Source organism: Doryrhamphus excisus, linkage group LG6, assembly GCF_037039965.1.
Source record: "Doryrhamphus excisus strain RoL-2023G ecotype Guam linkage group LG6, RoL_Dexc_Guam_v1.1, whole genome shotgun sequence".
Taxonomy (NCBI): domain Eukaryota; kingdom Metazoa; phylum Chordata; class Actinopteri; order Syngnathiformes; family Syngnathidae; genus Doryrhamphus; species Doryrhamphus excisus.
In genome coordinates, this window is record NC_136362.1 from 13,552,632 (window position 1) to 13,573,638 (window position 21,007).

The following is a 21,007-nucleotide window of genomic DNA, read 5'->3' on the forward strand; positions in this document are numbered from 1 at the left end:
ACACAACATTTTCAGTGTTGTTCCCTGGTTGCTGTAAAGCATGCCGAACAAGGTCAAAGGGCTTTCACGGATGCGTAAAAGGTCTCCTATTGTGTGTTTTAATGGCGTTCGAACAGTAATGAGTGTTCCTGGAGTTTATAAGTGCAAAAACGTGAGAAAAAGCTATCATCTCCCTCACTTGTTTGCTCCACTTTTGAAAAAAAAAAAACTTTCACTCTCTTGGGCTTCCCTACATATCTTAAAGTAGACCTAGTATGTTTTTTCTACTTAAATGTTGTTAGAATGTGATATTATTGTTTTAAACTATTCCAAAGTTTCAGATAATGAGGTTTGCGCATTTAGAGGTGAGCCCTGAAAGAAGTTTGGGATGGCTCTGAATGCTCGATTTCAGAGAGTTTTTTCAAACACCAGCTGACTCTGAGCTCACAGCGATCCTTGGTGTACAAACCGTACAAGATGAGTGAGACCAATCACAGCAAAAGTGGGCGTGCCCGGAGACAGGCTATGTTTGGAATACATTGAAACTGAACATTTTGGTAATTCAAGGAAATATAACTGGAATAGGTGCAGATTCTGGAAGATCTATCACGCCTTCTGTGTGGATTATTGTGTGTAGGAGTCCACGACTCAATACAAAGGGCCAAAAAGCTGCATAATAGGTTCCACTTTAAAATAAAGTATAAAGTGTAAAGTATGAAGTGCTTTAAAAATAAAATAAAATAAAATAAAATAAAATAAAATAAAATAAAATAAAATAAAAAAAAAAAAAAAAAAAAAAAAAATAAAATAAAGTGCAGATCTGCCAATTGTCCATCAGTTAGCTACACATGTGGGAGCTTTAAGTTTGAGCAAATAGGTTAACCTAACTTGCTGTTTCCAATAATGTGAGTGTCATGTTTTTGTCCTCCCCTGTTTTTTTTTTGCATTTCTCTTGGAGACTTATAATGTATAAGTTATAATTTTCATCAGTTTGTTAGTTAGGGTTCCCTTTGTGGAATTTATTGACATGATTCTCTGTTTAAACCGTGATACAACATGGGTAGCTAAACTAGCACAGTCTATCTGATTTTATTCTTTTTAAATTGAACCAAGAAGTAGCCCTGCTATTTTTATTAAATAACAAATGACCTAACTTATGCTACCGTTTGAACTTGATGTGTGGAATATTTGTGGTATGTGGCACCATCACGGCTGAATGCTCATGTTACATGCAACCCCAACTGTCAGGTTTTTGCGTGTGTGCGTTGTGTGTCTTCAGTGACATGATTGGTGTATATCATGTAATTCAAACCTTTTCAAAAATGATGCTTACACACACACACACACGCACGTACCCGCTTATGTATGCAGACAATGAACACACACATGCGATGCACGGCAAGTGTTACGAGCATGATCAGGTGACTTGGCTCAATGGCGTGTGCCTAGAAGGGACGTGCTATCAGTGATGAGTGCTTTAATAAGTAGTTACTGACAATGTTTAGTATTCCTTTCGGTGTGTGTGTATGTGTGTGTGAACAAAGCATGCCAAGCCACCTGGATCCGAGCATCTTTTATTATGGAGAGTGCCAGGAGACATTTAAAACGCAGCCTCCATGTCTCAGGTACAAGTCAAGGCAAAATCACACACGCACACACATATGCAGGGCAATTTGAGGGTTACGACGTCTTTTACAGGCTTTATGTTAGAAATGGGTTGGGATTTAGTGTTGAGGTCAGGCATAGGAATGCATTTTTGTCCTTGTGTAAAGGTGTATATAAAGGTGTGCACTTTGTGGAGCATAATTACATCAGTCTGGGCTTTTTAAAATTGCAATTAGACGAATGAAACCATAGGAACGTAAAAGTCATCGCCCCAACATGCAAAGCAAAAGGTGTTTCCTTTAAAACAAGCATGTCATAATTTTTCGCATATTTATAAGTTGTTTTGAAATATTTTGAAAAATCTGCTTTTGGTAAATCTTATTGTACTATGCAACCATGCAAGCATTTTGACTGAAAAAACTGCATGTAAACATGTATAAAAAGCATGATTGATTACAAAACAATTATAGTTTTTATAAAAAACAACATTAATAAACATGAATAAATTAAATCAATTAAATTGTGCATTAATAAATATGTTATATTTTGAAATAAATAGTAAATAAAATAATAAATATACTGAAAAATATATACATAACGTTCCAATTTGTCATGAGCTGAACTCTATTCATTCCTATATGCACACTTCTCTGAAATATTGTCACATCTGTCTAAATAGGTGTTAGCGAGCATTCATAAATAGTAATTCATCCACCTCAAGGTGAGGCATATCAAGATGCTGATGACAGCATGATCATTGCACAGGTGTGCTTTCAGCTGGCCAAAATAAAAAGCCTCTCCAAGTGTGTAGTTTAATTTTGATGGGTAGTTCCGAAAAGCAGTCTCTAGTGTGACCACCATTTGCCTCATATATCGTATATGGTAAGCCATTATTTATCGACCGTGTACATTTCTGTGAAGTTGAGTCCTTATTTGTAATGCAATATTTTCTTAGAGCATAGAAAACCTGTTTACAACATTCAAAAAAATCCATCCATTTTCTATACCGCTTATCCTCACTAGGGTCGCAGGGTATGTGGGAACTTATCCCAGCTGTCTTTGGGCAAGAGACAGGGTATTCATTCATTCATTTTCTACCGCTTTTTCCTCACAAGGGTCGCGGGGGTGCTGGAGCCTATCCAAGCTAAGAGACAGGGTATACAAAAATTAATTAATTCATTCATTCATTTTGTACTGCTTTTCCTCACGAGGGTCGCGGGGGGTGTTGGAGCCTATCCCAGCTGTCTTTGGGCAAGAGGCGGGGTACACCCTGGACTGGTGGCCAGCCAATCACAGGGCACATATAGACAAACAACCATTCACACTCACATTCATACCTATGGACAATTTGGAGTCGCCAATTAACCTAGCATGTTTTTGGAATGTGGGAGGAAACCGGAGTACCCGGAGAAAACCCACGCATGCACGGGGAGAACATGCAAACTCCACACAGAGATGGCTGAGGGTGGAATTGAACCCTGGTCTCCTAGCGGTGAGGTCTGCGCGCTAACCACTCTACCAGTATACAAAAATGTTTCTTTTAATATGATTAGAGCCCTCTAGACATGAAATAACATCCCTATAGTTACCTTTGCACTTGTATTTCTCATCTATTCATCCATCCATTTTATGTATCGCTTATCTTCAGGAGGGTTATGGGCATGCTGCAGCCTATCGCAGCTTTCTTGGGGCAAGTAGCGGGGTACACACCTTAAAAAAGTTTCTTGTAATATGATTAGAGCCCTCGAGACATGAAATAACATCCCTACAGTCACCTTTACCCTTGTAATACCCAATATAGTATATATAATCAGAGAAAATAAGCCACTATTAAGGGTGTCACGAGACAACACAATGCACGAGATTGGGTCCACAAGACGATATTTAAACATAAATTTTTTTAATTAATGAAAAAATATGACAAAAATGTTAATAAAACTGCAACACAACATAGTGCAGGTGCATTAAAAATAATAATTTTGCTGGGGTTTTGCTCATTTTATTTCTGCAATAAGCCACGTTCCACACTGCGGAAGGCGAGGTGTTGCCAGGCAACGAAGGAGGAGTTATGTGTCCAAGGTCGCCTTCTTGGATCTGTTGCTGGTCAGCGGTTGGGTTGCAATGTCGAGGGGTTTATGCAGCTTTTAGACTGTTATCATATATGTACCTTTGATACTTACATAGTTGAAGCTCCACTCTCGCTCGCCTGTGCGGCAAAATTACAAAATTATGGAAAGAAGAAATTCCATGCATTTAAATCATGGTGTGTGTACAGTGTACGTATATGAAAGTGATTTTTGCTCCACCATTCACATTCCCAGGCTGTCAGGTGTATTTAATTGGAAGAACCTCTTCCTCACTTATAGCACTTGGACCATTTCCACTCATTATTATTTTTAACTGTCATTTTGTTGCTGCAACAAACTACAGTCAGGCATAAATGTCAGGAATAGACAACACAAGAGTAATAAAAACGTGCACTCAAACATAACAAATACTAAAATGACAGCAGTACATGATACATGTATAGATCAGGAGTTAGTCTGTACACTATTGTCATCCTCCAGCACCCCCATGCTATGGCTCATTAGAGACCAAGACGGGCTGTCAACTTGCCACCAATCACACTAAACCCCGGCGTGGCCTCCAGTCAAACAAGGTGCCCCCCCACAATGGCAGCCAGGTCAACTGCATTCGTCGCTTCTGTTTGCACCCTTCCTGTCCTTTCTCATTGCTGCATTGTGCTGCTTTCAACAAGTGGCCAGTTTTAACGCCAGATTGACGTGTTGAAACAGGCATCCTGCTCGAAATGGAGGTCCTCTGTTAACACTGAAATGCAAAATACGCACACTCTCTGGGGAATGGATTTGTATTCAGTGATTGTGTAGTGGACAAAAGTCTTTGAACTCACCTGAGTTAGTTTATGCGTAATCTGAATAATAAAGATGAAAGTTGCATTTCTGTGTGTACCTTCTGACGTCTTTTTACCACTTTATCTTTGCATCAGAGGGAACTTAACTCATTCAATCATAGCAATTTTTCAAAAGACATCCGTCTCTGCACCGGTCACTTTGGATGATTTTGACTGATTTTTCAAGAACATTGTGTTCTTATAGATTAGATGCTCATCTTTTATCAGAAAAACAGGTTTGTTTAATGTTCTTTAATCATAACTTTCACTTTGACACAAATTTAACCATATATATTTTGCCAAAATGATGCCACAACATAAACAATACAAAAAAGGGTTGCTTTAGATGACAATAGCATTATTTTTTACAAATGTAACACCATGTTTATAAGTGGAGACATACACTACTCCGAGGACACAAGCAGTTCATTAGCATTAAGATACAGACACATATAATGGCACGTTCACAGTAGGGCTGACGAAATGCACATTTAAACTGTCTAAATTCCAGCATCAAAGTTAGATTTAGACCAATAAACTATTGTTGAACCTTCGCTACTTAACATCATCTTTTAAACATTATTTTGTCCATTATACTGTAGTATGTAATACACCAAAAAAAGCATCAAAACCAGCTACAAACACAAACAGTAGCATTAGCACTGATGCTATCAATAGTAATGTACTATTGGAGGCGATCCCAGGTCGCCATGGCAACAGGTGTTGCTAATTTCCTTATTATTGATTTGGAAGCTGTTATTGAAAAGTCGCATAGTGTATATTGCATTCAGGAGGAGATTGGTGGGAGGTTTAATGCTACAGAGAAAGGAAATATTCAGACATGGGTGCTTCCTGAATATTCCAATGTGGAGTTAAATGGGACTGCTTATGGTGCATCTTTGCCTGACATTTTTTCTTTACTTGACCTCATCAGGGTCGTGGGTGATCTGGAGCTTATCCCAGTTGAAGGGTGAAACACCGTAGACCGGTCGCCAGCCAATCATACGACACATCTACGCAAATAAGCATTCGCACAAAATTTATAGTCTCCAGTTACTGAATATGCATGTTTTTATTATGAAAAAGGAAGCACACATACACAAACATGCAAATTCCACGCAGAGATTTGAACCATTAGTCCCCTGACTCTAAAGCCGACATACATCACTTCAATAAAAAAAAAAAAGCCCCCCCTGAAACTTTGTTGTGTCTCATTTGGAGAGAGAGAAACAACGGGAAGCTGTGACTAATTCACCTTGAGAAGAACGTCGCTGGCGGCTGAGTCAGGCAGGTCACACCCCGACACACACCTTGTCGTCACTCAACCGGTTCTCGAGCTCACACACACAAAAACATAACGAGTCTCAGCATCAAATACGATTTATCTTGTTCCTGCAATATTTAAATTTAGATTCAGAGAAAATCTTCCCACCGACTTTGGCTTCATGAACGAAACAAAAAGGAGAAAATAGTCAAAAATACAAACTGTAAAGGATGCAACATTTGGTTTGCTGCCACTAATAACCTGATGGAATACTTTCTACGAAGTGGGTGTGGAACAGACATTCTTTATAGCATCTAAGATGCAACCATAAATTGAAATTACAGACAAACCCACTGAACTTTAAACATTAGAATTAGCTACCATATAATACAATCATATACACTGAAACCTTTCTTAGCATAATTATTGCTCCAGAACGTCCGACTCTAACTGAAACAGATGCTAACCAAATACATTTGTCAACGCAAAACAAAAACAATAAGAACACAAATGTAAAACAAAAAATGGGAATAAGAAGTATTTGAAAATATGCTTTAACAAAAGTGAATTATTTTCTTCTTTTTCTTGTCCTCTAAATGAGTAAGCTGAGTTAACATGAGTTAACATAACTCCAAAGGAGTCAGTGGGCCACCAGTCATGAACTTCACCACACATGGTAATGGTAATGGTTTTATTTCATTTGAACATGCATCAGATTACAATTGAATGCATCACATAATCAGTTCACAGTTCCACATGTCCAAAAGGAGTAGGAAGAAGCAAAGCTTATTAAATCCTACCCCTCCATCTGGTACTTTTACAATCAGTAACTGTTACATTTGTTCACTTCCTGCTTTCAAATATAGTTTAACATCACTGATTAGAACAGGGGTATCTAAAGTGTGGTTAGGGTATGTATAAAACGTATGCAAAGCCATGTTTCCCCACATATTTCGTGGACTCGAGCGCCCAAACATAAAATCTGTGTTGGTGCCAGTCTTGTCATGTTACACAGTGTGAGTTGTCCCCTCCTCCCCTCTTGTCTCGCCAGTCAATGCCACCCGTCAATGTAAACAAGAGTCTTCAATCAAGGTAAAAGTTAAATGTTCATTTATGTCTTTTATTCATCATTTATATTCATCCCAATAACCTCCTATAGAGCTACACACAATAACCCGCACAGAAAACTTTCTAGATCTTCCAAAATCTGCACCTATTCCAGTTATATTTTCTTGAAGTTGTGCTTCCCGCCAAAACGGTTTGTTTTAATTTATTCCACCCACAGCCAGCCCCTGAGCACGCCCACCCCGCTGTTATTGGTCACACGCCCAAGGTGTTTCCTATGAACCATATAAGGAAGTCTGTCCTCTGTGACATCACAAAGGAATTGTTTTACCACACCTTTTAAAACCAGGCGTTTTGAGCCATCCCAAACTTCTTTCAGGGCTCACTTCCAAATGCGCATACCTTATTATCTGAAACTTTGGCATCGTTTAACACGAGAATGCAACATTCTAATACATTTACAGGTCAGAAAAGTGGAAAAAGCATAATTTAACATTTTTGGGTGCCTGGAAAATATGTTTATAACCTGTTAAACGTTATAATGTTATACTATATATCACTTTGTATTTGTATTATAATGTTTTTGACTAATAATATACCATAGTCTACCACAAAATAAATTTCTGGAAAAATGTAATATAATGCAATACTCAAATCGCAATATTGTGAGGGATGCTTGTACACCATATGGGGAAAATAGTTTTAGTTTTCATACTGTTCTGTTGATGAACACTTTGCAATGGATTAATAATGAAAACAGAGGTTCCACTCTACAAGTATGTAATTAGCTATGACCCAGGAGGCCACACCCACCCCTATGGATGGTTTATATAGAAAAGTAGTAGTAGTGTGTTCATTGTAGCAGCATATCCCTGGTGGTACCAGTGCTCCCACATCAAACACATCCAGACGGCAAGGAGCTCCCAATATAAGACTGGAGTCTCTGCGACGTCTCTCCACCGATGCCTGGTAATGAAAGCTGACGAGAAGAGGCATTTAATAGCGATCTGGCTTGTGTTAACCCCCAGAAGATAGACCGTGAGGTGGGTGGTTGTGGACCTCCCTCCTATTTGTTTTTATGAAGTTAGCATAATCTTAATGGAAGAACATCTGTTCCACTTCTTCTGAAGCAAGTTAAATTTGTCTCTTTACAGCCTAACCTCAACTGCGGTGGGTGTACGACGGATCAGGGATTTTGTTATGATGGACTCAGACCGGTTTTTCACTTTCTCCTCTAAAAGAAGAAGAAAAAAAAGAACGGCAAATTTGGCACATAATTAAATCAAGACATTGTGGACTTTTTCATCCCTGCTCCCCTTAACCCTGGGCTTTAACTTCCATTTTTGTTTCATCCGTCTGCCCTTTCTTGATCCGCCGTCCAAACCTCAGCTATGACTCACAGGTAAATGAGCTGCAAAGGGGGAGGGGTATTGTGGATAAAGGTTTTGTGGTAGGATGAGAATGTTTTCAACAAGGCTGCTTGCTTGCGGGCACTGGAGAGCAATCAGCGCAGCATGCTTGGAAAAACAAAACGATGCTGTAGAGGGTGGTCCCGCTATGATCCTCCAAAAGAGGTGAGAGAAGGGGGGATACCTAAAGTTGCTGCTGTACTACCACCCAAAACTGAGTCGGTAATTTCGTCTTTAGACAAAGAGATTTGTTGACATTTGAGGATACACAGCTCTACAGTACCAAAATAAACATATGCTAAAACCAACTTTCCCTGTTGTAGTGCCTTAGCTCTGGATGCTACAGGATTATACTCCGCAGGCTCCGCAGGCAGCATTCTGCTTTTGACATGGAAAACCGACCGTCCAAAACTGCCCTCAGTCTCTTCTTGGATAAAATCGATTTTCTTCCCAAGGCCAACAGAGAACTAAATACAGGAAACCCTAGTTCATTGTTTCCTTTTGATTGATGCATTCTGTTTTTGACATGGAAAACTGACCGTCCAAAACTGCCCTCAGTCTCTTCTTGGATAAAATCGATTTTCTTCCCGAGGACAACAGGAAATAAATACAGGAGACTGTTCTATTCCATTGTTTGTCAGCATGTGCCCTTCCAAATGATGCATTCAGTTTGACCCCGCAATGTCCACTGTCGTCATTCTCTCCTCTTGGACAAAATTTGCCTCCTTATTATAGTCAACATTGAAGTAGAAAAGGTTCTTCTATTGTTGTTGTTTATTAGCGTTGTTTCAATGTAGCCTATTTTTTTTTTCTTCTGTAGTACATTTCCGTGACAAAACCTGAGACCCAATAGAACCCATGTCACCAAAACCTACTGCTACCACCCATCAACTTCAAAGGGGTAAACAAGCCGGGTTGTCGAGCAACAAAAAGGAAGAAGGAAACAGTAGTTGAGGTGTTTTGGAAGCTCTTGCAGCTGGTTGCAGTTGAAAAGCAGCCGACTGCCAATTCGCTCTGCCACAGGCACCGAGCGCAGCTTCATGCACAGAAACACGGACGATTTTCTCATCAACCAGCATTTTATTACATTTTTTTTATCGGCCACTCGCACGATGTCACCAGACAAGATTTCAGCATCATTGCATTTTCAGTTGTTCCTCTTGTTGGTAAGGGAACAAAGCGTACGGTTCAGCTGATCAAACAGCGCAGTGCAAAAGGCCCTTTCATAACCTTTCATTAATGTGAGTAATGACGCAGGAATATGAGGCGATAGTGGCTGCAAACACGGTTCGCGGCAGTGCAAATTCATCTTTCATTTGAGGGCATTAACGTCCGTTATACAACATCACGGCCGGCCAAACTGCTCTGCCTTCTAGGCAGATGGAAACAAATACAAAATTAAGAGCAAGGATAGCCTTTAGAAGAAACTATCGAGAAATAAACGGTCAAAAAGGAAATGACACAACATAATTTGCTTTGCAGGGAAAATAGCCATGTGTTTTAACACCATGAAACACATATCAAAGGACAGATTATCCTTGTATCCTGTAGAATCCACCAATGATTTCTGAAATACACATTTAAATGTCTTAAATCCACCCTTTGCCACAAGTGTTTCGTTGTTTTAAAGTGAGTTTTTCAAATGTTTCTTTGTTTTTCTCAAGCTGCTGCGCCCTACCTGAAGTCCCACTGCAGCAGCTTGAGACAAAATACAGAAATTATGCATTTTAGTTGATACGCTGAAAGAAATGACACATTATGGGTTGAGCAGAAAATATGCATGAAGGGACATTTTATAAAAGTAAACTAATACAGAACATACTTTTTATTTTCTTTCTTTATTTAATCTGCTTCATCTTAAATAAAAAAGGGCAAAAGTGAAAGATTTAAATTCCTGAATTTAAAACTCCAGAAAATAGGATTGCAATATTTATTAATAACAAGAACATATTAAATTATGTTTACAAAATATTTTTTTTAAAAGCACATTTGTAATAGCTGTTTAATAGTGAAATAATGTCATAAAATGTGTGAATGTGGAGTTTGGTGGGCCCTAGCTTTTCAACTCCATCATCCTGAATGATTGTTGATGTGAAAAAGGGGTACAAACAACAAATGGCAGCAGCAAAAAAGACAATTTGTGTTAAATGACATCATGAGTATCCTAGCATTGTGATGCCATTGTTACATTACCTTGTGGCCCATGTGCGTGCCACAGTGTTTTGTCACTTTTTTAGAAGTGACCTCACTGCGGAGTTCATGTTTCTTGCTCAGAGTGCTTTCCTTGTTTTTGAAATGAAAGCCAGAGCGTCCTCGGGTCGACTGAGGTACGTCAGTGTGCACCACTGGACTGGAGGATGGACTACTCCTATCAGTGTGTTATGTAGTTATAAAACTCAAGCACATTTAAAAAATAATGTGTGTTGTACAAATGAGCCAGAAAATAATAAATCAACTTGCTATTTATATTACTACCGTTACTACTGTATATCAAGTTCTCATTTCCCTTCTGTAAAACTTACATTTACTTTAAAAAATATACTAACTTGACTTCTACAATGTCACAATCAGTTATTTGTCATTCATTCGTGTTATTTTTTGGCTCTCCCTTAGTGATGCTAGATGACATCATCACCATTCTGTCATGACGTGAGGGTAAACATAAGAACATGTGACACAACCAGGACACATGAGGAAGGCTAGACCAGGGGTGGGCAAACTTTTTGACCCGCATTGATATGACAAAATTTCCGGGGGGGGGGGGGCACTATATATTTTACACGTAACAGTCCACCTGGTATTATTGTATCTGTAAAATTGTCATGCAATCTGCTATTATTTATTATTTTATATTTATATTTAAATATTTTAAAAATAATAAAATATTATAATTACAATAAAATTAAAATAATAATTATTATATTATCATTATGTAAAATATGCAAATATAACGATAATATTATATATAATTCATATAATAATTAGCATTAATATAATAATTATAATAATCATAATAGTTCTAATAATATTATAATAATCTAATAATTATATAATAATAATAATTATTATTATTATTATGTGCTTGTGTCCCTTTTTTCAGGAGCACTTTGTAAACAACAGACCATGTCAAAAAACGAAATTGATAAAACCATCAAAAGGTTGGCTCAGGCCATGATGCCAGGTTGTATGTTGAGTTTAAATGAAATACTTTGGAAAGATTGGGCGGGCCGTATTCAAACACTTGGCGGGCCGGATGTGGCCCCCGGGCCGTAGTTTGCCCACCCCTGGGCTCAACCGTCTAAATTCTAGAGTCGACGAGGTTGGAGTCGGTACTTCAAGTGCAATATCTGTCACATTCCTGGGGTGCTGGACTTATTGCAGCCTGAGAAGCACTCAGGTGCAAAGAACTTAAGTCGATGGGAGAACGTGTGCAAGGCCAGATTTAATAGAGAACACCCACATTTTACGGTCGCTTCACCCAAAGTGTGTGCCTTGAATGAAAGTGCACAGTGGCAGACCTACGTAGACGGGGAGAATCCCACACAGCCAGAATCTGTACAGCTGCGCACATGTGGGAGAATAGGACCCTTAATTCCTCAAAGTAGTCCTAGATGAGCCACATCCTCCAGGACGGCCAAGCTCCTTAAATCCTTCGTAGTCTTGCTGTGCCTGGCTACAACGCCTCGCTTCTTTATTTATATAATATATTTGTATTCGTCAACCTCCAGCATCATGACTCAAGTTTGGATGCATCCCGGAATGCCTCGCATGCCTCTGCCAGTGTGGTATCTCGCTGGTGAGTCAGCGGCTCAATGGATCGTTACGGCCGACGGCCTTCGAAATGGCCCCGATAGACCAAATTGTGGAGAGAACAAAGCATGACCCCTGGCTGCAAAGGACAATGTTTTTCCGCGTTCATGCGAAGCCGAAAAACACACAAAGGAACGTCTATGTCCTTGTTGCAGCTGCATGAGAGCAGTGTCATTTTTATATGAGTAAACAGCATTTTCAGGAGGCAACATGCGGATAAATCAATACAACATGTTGAGAGAAGATCATGTGTCATCCTTTCAAGATCCATTTGTATCTGGTCTACAGCGTGCTTTGTTTGTGGTCATATATGGGGCGCTAAATAAAAAAGTAGCAAGTTCACAGTGCCCCACAATGCTGACCTAGCTTTTTGAATTTCATTTTAAATTTCATTTATTTGCAAAATTGATCAACTTGCAGACGTTTGCAATAAAGAACAAAAATACCCCAACACAACTAATATTGCAGTCACCATATATCGGTTATATATATTGAATTTATGTTTTAATTATTGATTATGTTGTTTACGATGTCACCACAGAAGAGGAGTGGAAAAATGCAATAACAACCGTAGGACTGGAAAGTGGAGGGGTAAAAAAAAAAAGAAGCTAATTTTCTCTGTTTTTGGTCAAAATCAGGTGTTTTTGCTGAAACCACCCTATGTTCTACAGCCGATTTATAAAGACACAAAAAGGCTAGAAACAAACTCTTTTTTTCTAAAGAAACAAGAAGTTTCTTTACATAGTTTCAAAACTCAAAATTCAGTGGGTCTTGAACATTCAGCAAAAACTCCCCCCCAAATTCCCCAAACCCCAGCAGTGTGGATCTCTCTTCTCTGAAAATGGCTTGCAGTGAATGAGTTTGTATTATTATTAGTATTAATTATATATTATTATATATTATTATATATAGTATTGTTATTATATTATTATTAGAAAAGTTTTATTGGGTTTCTTTTTTTTCAAAAAAAAACCTCAGAAACTTAAGTAACAGCTGTACTTTTCTGTTTGTTAAATTATCGTGTTGTTTTTTTTCCTGTTATACAGTATTTTGTTCCACATACACCTTTTCCAAAACATGTATAATACACCATACCTTTTTTTTGCCTGCTTCATTCACACAAGTTAGACTCCCTCAAGAACTTTTTCTTCTGTGTGGAGTCAGATTGCATATAGTGTACATATAGTCCTTACGCATGGTTTTATAAGTTGGAATATTTTTTGGCATACGCCTTTTTCAACTTTTGGCCGTACGCACCCTCTTAGCATGGATACTAAGGTCTTGGGTTTTGCAACATGTATATAAGCTGGCTGCTCAGTACACTATCACGGCAGTAAGTACCGTAACATACAGGTATGTTTAGTGTTAATCTAAAAAGACTCGCCTCCCAGGCATAAACTGTATCCTCCTAAAGCAGCACTTATGGATGGATATGGAATTTGTTTTTTAACTGCACAACACTCTGAATGAATTGTGCTCGACTTTTTTGGGTTCCACTGAATGCGATGATTTATGACATCTGCTAAAGACATAAACCATCAGTGGTGTGAGAATGTTGGTTTTTTTATGCATTTGTGTTGGAGCGATTGGGCGAAAAGCTTTGTGACATTCCCAGTGATGGTGTATTGTGTCTCGGATGCCCCGGAGGCCCGTGACTCATGCTTGAAACGTTTGCGCCTGTGACAAGGAGAAAAAGGAAATAAGACCCAGATGCCAAAAGATATCCACAAGCACATGGTTCACGCAACAGAACCTGCTCTGTGTGTGTGTGTGTGTTGGCATGTGTGTGCCTGGCAGTTCCACTCAGGATTCAGGTGGGACGTGAGAAATTTTCCAGTGCCGCCTTTGAGTCAAAGTCTCCTCAATGTGTTAACTATTCTCACAGATGTCTCAAAACAGGACAACAAAATGGGGCTTTATGGCTTTCTTTGTTTATCCCATGTTTACCCTGACAAGGCATGATACGGTATACTAGTCAGCCTACTTTATACACAACGTACATACAAACTCAGAATCTAATGACATCCAGGTCTGAATCGAATATTCTGCCTTAAAAAGACAACAAGAGCACACTAAGTCTTAACAATAATACAAGGAAGTGGTAGATTCTAGATGCTAGATACTAGATACTACATACATAAGACAAACAGAGCAGGAAGCTGTGTAGTGCGGATTACCAATGCAACATAACCAGGGAACATGGTACTACGGCCTTTTTGGGCCATCATTCATTTTCTACTGCTTTTCCTCACAAGAGTCGCGGGGGTGCTGGAGCCTATCCCAACCGTCTTTGGGCGAGAGGCGGGGTACACCCTGGACTGGTGGCCAGCCAATCACAGGGCACATATAGACAAACAACCATTCACACTCACATTCATACCTATGGACAATTTGGAGTCGCCAATTAACCTAGCATGTTTTTGGAATGAGGGAGGAAACCGGAGTACGCGGAGAAAAGCCACGCATGCACGGGGAGAACATGCAAACTCCACACAGAGATGGCCGAGATTGAACCCTGGTCTCCTAGCTGTGAGGTCTGCGCGCTAACCACTCGACCGCCGTGCCGCCCTATGTTCATCCAAAGGAATTATATTATAGTAGCATCATGAGCGTCAGTGTGCTTTGTTTAAGTCCAACGGGTGGACCTTGTCTGTCTTCATTGAAGGTGACGGTATCCAGATCACGTCAGCTGACAGCTTTTCTCAAGCACAAAGTGACTTAGCCAATAAAAGGGCCTGTAATTCAAACCCTCGCTGCTTCTCAAACTTGTATCGTTTAGAAAATTAGCCACCTGGACATCAGTAACCCAATCCTTATCCATTATCAGGTTAACAGGCGTTACAATGGGGTTATTTTAAAACAACATGGCTCCGATTTGAGTCGCTGACCCGTAGCAGCGCTACGCCGTCGCTACTTGTCATGTTTCTCAGGTTGTGTCATGACTCAGTGTTGTCAGCCGCATTCTTGTCTGTGCTGCTGAAAGGGACCGGTGGAAGGTGTTTGGCTGCGGCTAATGTCAATTATCACTAATTCACAGCGTGGGAGTCACCATTGTTTGAACTTGTCTGGCTTAGTCGCTTTGACTTGTTGGCTTAATGAATTAATATAATAAAGTACACTGAACTCACAAGATAATGCACAAACCTGTCACATTATTTGCCACTTGCCAAGATTTCAAATCATATTTCTCGACATGTTAGATAATTTACTCTATTTACTCATTGACTTTGTAGTATAACCTTAATTTAAGAATTAGGGATTAAATTTTTTCGAGTTTAGCTCAAAAATCTTAAAATTGAGCAAATAATTCTTAAATAATTCTTAAAGGGGACCTATTATGCTTTTTCCATTTTTCTGACCTATAAATGTTGTATTCTCGTGTTAAACGATGCCAAAGTTTCAGATAATGAGGTTTGCACATTTGGAAGTGAGCCCTGAAGAAGTTTGGGATGAGTCAAAAAGTCTGGTTTCTAAAGGCGTGGTAAAACTGAACCCTTTGTGATGTCACAGAGAGGCGGAATTCCTTATATGGTTCATAGTTAGGAAGCAATTTGGCGTGTGACCAATCACGTGGGTGCACACTGGTCCAGATTCACGAAAAAGTCGATCAAAACTAATTTTTGAGTGAATTCATTGTAAATCAGCATGAAAATGATCTATAAGCAAAAACATGACCGTATCTCTTCATTTTACCTCAAAAACCGAAAATAACGAATGACTTTAGTTGGCCAACTTTCACAAAAACACTGACTTGTACCAAAACTTTATAAGTCACATCATAAAACACACTGAAAGTTGGTAACTTAACGCCTTCCACTTCACATCATATCACACACTAAAAGTTTATCCCCCGCGACCTGAAAGACAACCACCACCATCACCCAGGGTCTACAGCTCTACCGATGGAGCTCGAAGGAGGGCCAGGACCTCTGGCGGAAACTGGTCCGTGGCCTTGTTCGTCGGAGTCTTCAGCTTCCGCATCCGGAGGGGGCTGATCAAGGGGTCAGAACTCTCAAGAAGACGGTGGAACAGGTCGGTGTTCGACTGAACCCGGGACATCTGGCGCGAATGGTGCTCCCGGATGGCCTTGAAGTCCTTGTTTCTTGCTTCTTGGGCTTCCTCTGACATCGCCCCCAGGGGAAGGAGCATGCCGGCGGAGACAGCGGGAGCATGGATCAGGAGCTTGTGGACCGACTGTGGCATCCTGAACCACCCATATAGGCTGACCAACATCCTGGCCGTCTCAACCGCGTACACGCCGAACCGCTCCTCGTCGAGGTTGAAGTTGGAGGACGCAGCGCGGAGGAGGTGGCTGAAGCGGCGGATCAGGGTGGAATCAAGGCCCAGAATGTCCGCAGACGTTTCGTGCTCCAAGAAGAAGCGGCGGGCAGAGTTCCCATCGTTGGTTGTTCCAGATCCGCCAGGAAGGGGTTGGTCGATTAGGAGCCCCAAACGCTGACGAAACTCGGTCTTGATCCGCTGCTTCTGTTCCTTGACAATCCGCTGCTTCTCCTCTCCACGGGCCTGCCACTCGCAGAACGGGAGTCTGTACGCGATGTGAAGGAGCATCTCCATCGACCGGATCCAGCAGTGGAGGGTGGAGATTCCGTGCTGGGTCCGGTCTCCAGTGGGCCGGGCCAGAACTCCGTCGATATCGTTCATCTCGGTAGGCTTGGCCAGGCAGATGCTGCAGACCTGTTGCGACCGGATGTCCTGGATGGCGTTGTGGACCTTGCCGTCAATCATGGTTAATGCCATGTCGTGGCCATGTTGACGGCGTGAGTGACTCCACCTCCTGCTTGAGTTGGACGTAGGTGGAGGTGGTCAACTCCCTGGACTCCTTTTCGAAGATGAAGCTGATCGGACGACAGAAGAAAGTGGAGTTTGGCTTCGGGTTTGCCCAGATCACTCGGCCATCCTCGGTCCGGAGCCGCAGAGGGACCATACTCGCCAGGAACATGGTAGAGTCGTCGACGTCCGTTGACTGTCGATGGCGGTAGACTTGTTGACCGGTAGCACCGTCAAACCCGTACTTAGAGGTCAGGATCAAGGAGCCTTGAGCTGCCGACGATTGGATGACCGACGCCTGGAGCGTGCACAGCCTTGACGCCGTGTGGTCAACCAACTGCTGCACGGGGACAGAAGCGCCGCGGTCGTCGACAGCAACTCCAGCCGGATGGCATCGTTTCTTGGCATCCAATACGAAGTTGTACGGCGGGAAGATGTCGGCGACGTGGTCCTTCGATGTCTCACGGACCACTTGGTACGCAGCTCGCGTCATGTTGGTGTTGAAGAGCAACACGAGAGCTTCGTCGGCCGACAGCATTTTCGGAAGCGATGGAGGGGGTGCGCGGTACGATGCCTGCACCACTGTAGGGTCCGGGCCATCTGCTGCCATCACTTTCTTGATGATGTCGGCTTCGGTGTGCCTCCCCTCCTTCCTCAGAGTCATCTGAGACGCGTACGCCAGCTGCTCGCCGGTAAATCCTTGGTCGAGGAGCTGGGACACGCTGCGGCGCCGGGTGGGGGAGGAGACGAGGGAGAAGGCAGCCGGCATCTGCGACGGTCGTCCGCCCCTGCGGCCATCCATCGTGTTGTCCTGCTCGGGAGCTGGAGGTTCCAGGCTCGCCACTGGAACAGATTCGCGAAGCCAGACTTCATGTTTGTTGAGCATCTTCGCGAATGACCGTCGAATTCCTGGAGCATCCCAGCGTTGAAGTATCATCTTCCGTTGATAAAGAACGACGTCCCGGATGACGGATCGGTCAGGCACACGTCCAGGAGGAACCGAGAGACACAGGAACTCGACACCAGCTTTCAATGCCGCGTCCGACATCAGGAAACCGGCTCCCAGCATCGCCTCCAGAAGCCCCCGACGGGTGGGGGACGTCATCTCATGGAGTGGATATGAAACGGGAAAATCCAGTTTACTCCTAAAGTTGCAAAAAGTGGCAAAACCTTTTCCAACCAAGTAAAGAGTGATGTCGTAGGTATCACATGATGTTGATTTGAGTCTGTGCTTGGCCCTTCTTCTGTATTATATGACCCATTGAACAAACACTAAATGACTGCTCGACAACATGTGATTCAAACCAAAGGGAATTCTCCCAGTATTGGCTCAAAAGGAGAAACGACCACCTGGTCGGGCAGTTGCCATCCTTGGGTGACTGGAGGTACCACAAAAACTTGGAAACACGCACGTTCACGAGTGAGCACAAGTGCCCAACATTTCACTTGCTGGGAAGCGGTACAAAGAGGAAACTGAAAACCTTACTTTTGAACGCGCACTGCTCCTAATCAGGGGGCTCGGGGACCAAAGTAAAAGCACACCCCAGTTCCTCATGAACTAAAAAAAGGAAAAATACCCCTTTTTTCGAAAATCGGAGAGATCAGTTTTGATCGACTTTTTCGTGATTCTGGACCAGTGTGGGGTGGAATAAATTCAAACAGACTGTTTTGGCAGGAAGCACAAATCAAAGGAAATGGAATAGGTGCAGATTCTGCAAAATCTAAAAAGTTTTCTGTGTGTTGGTTATTGTGTGTAGCTGTTCTATAGGAGACCACAACTCAATACAAAGGGTCGAAAAATGAGTATAATAGATCCACTTTAAAATAAGTTATTTTGGTTTTCCCAACAGATAAAATCTGATTTAAAGGTTCAACAACATCAACTACATATTTTTAAAACTCTTGCTGGGAATCACCAACTACAATAACTTCTGCCTGAGCTTGACTCGTAAACAGAGAAACACAGCCAACAGCGCACGCCCATATAAGGAAGGAAGGTTTAACAAAGGAAATTATTGCATGGAACGGTTCTGAAAAAAACATGAAGTCAATATTTGTATTTGTTTTCTGTATGTTCTCTTGATAATGAACAAAGAGCTACTAACAGGACATAATAAAACATGCTTGATGTTAAATTTGAACCATTGTGTAATCTAGGTAAAAAGTTAAAAATCGCACAGAATTATTGATTGTTCTTGACAATGACATGACACCAAAATTACCCTTTGAGTTGTGTTCTGTTCATTAATGTGATAAATTTTCTCTGCGCTGATTACACTTAACCGCTTCAGGTGACAACGCTAATTTTCCTTCCAACCTCCCCCGCCCCCCCCAAAAAAGAGATCAATGAACCGACGGTGTCCGCCCTGAGCAGTTGTGCAGCAACTCTTTTCCTAAGTGTTTCCATATTGACCGATTGCCTTAAAGTCAGACTTAACTCATGTGCCATTAAATACTTTGAAGGCTTAATGCTCCCTGGCACATGCTGAATAAAATGGTTCCATTCTTTCCACGTGCTAGAAGCACTTGTATGTCAGCGTGTGCAGAAGCCTGACGTGGGTGATTTATTGGCTTATGGCTGTACTTCTGGCAGTGTTTATGCAGTCACTTGAGCATCGAACAAACCTCATGACGATGTCATGACATTGTGCATTGACATTAAAATTCAAATAAACAAAAGGCTAGCTGTAGAAAAATCCTTGCGTTCCATGTTTTTTGCCTTAAAAACAACAGGGCTATATTATATGTTGGTTTAAAATATAAACAGTATAAAACAATATAATAATATATAATAATATAATTATAATAATGTAATATAAACAGTTCATATGCACTTTTAGATGCACAACTCTAAATGTTACAGCCTTTGTTACCTTTGTAATACGTAAAAAAACCCATAGTTAGGTTTAATATGATTAAGAGTCGTTTTTGTTGCACATATTTCAACATTTTGTGGCTTAAGATTCCACATTTGCACTAAACATTTGTATTTAGCCAGCAAAAAGTAGCTTGTTGCTTTAACAATACCTCATAGACAAAAAAAAAAACATCAGTTCAAAACGTAGACGATGTAAATTAGCTATGGTTTATGACAGGCACAAGTACAAACCTCATGGCTTAAAGGGAAAGTGCACTTTTGGGGGAGAAATTTCATTTACAATCCTGATGTGAAACATGAACACAAATTTATTTCCCTTTTCTGTGCAGTAGAACGCCAGAAAACGAGTTAATACAAGATAGCTAACAATGCACGTCATTGGGACACGCGGTAATAACAAGGAACGCTAGAACGAGACATGAGCGTACAACAAACTTGCAGCTAACAGGAGGAACCAGAGAAACTAAATAGTGACCAGGAAATCAGGTGATGAGGGACACCTGAGCACAATCGGGCAGGAGGCGGGATCTCCAAGGTGAAGGCAGTAACACAATAACACATAAACAGATAGAACTATCTTTGACAAAATTAGAAAGTGTAAAAAAATGTTTTAAGATCATTTTGCATACATAATTCTCAATCTTACAGTTTGAAATTGTAGATTTACGTAATTTACGGTAGCTAGCCAGCTAATTTTAACGTGTTGTCTTAGCAAAATCTCATAAATAAACAACAGAAATTATTTTTAACAACAAAGTATAATTTCAAGTAATTGCTGGCCTTTTAATAGCAGCTATCCATTTTAATAGCTTGTTGCCATAATAATATGTGATACATTGAATTAGAAATTATCTATAGGGTATACAGTAAAGGAAGAGATCGTAACAATAGTATTTATCGTGTTAAACTTTAAAAGTAAACATGACCACAGTGATAAAACCGATTTATGGTAATGGTAATGGTTTTATTTCATTTGAACATGCATCAGATTACAATTGAATGCATCACATAATCAGTTCACAGTTCCACATGTCCAAAAGGAGTAGGAAGAAGCAAAGCTTATTAAATCCTACCCTTCCATCTGGTACTTTTACAATCAGTAACTGTTATATTTGTTCACTTCCTGCTTTCCATAATACAGTTCAAGGTTTTTTTTTTGTTTTTTTGTTTTTTTTTTAATAATGCACCTCGTACCGAAGTACGAGGTGATATGACCATACAATGACATAATGGGTACCATAGTAAGTGTCAATATAGTGATATGTATAGCACATCATGACTGGTTCAAGACTCTTCAT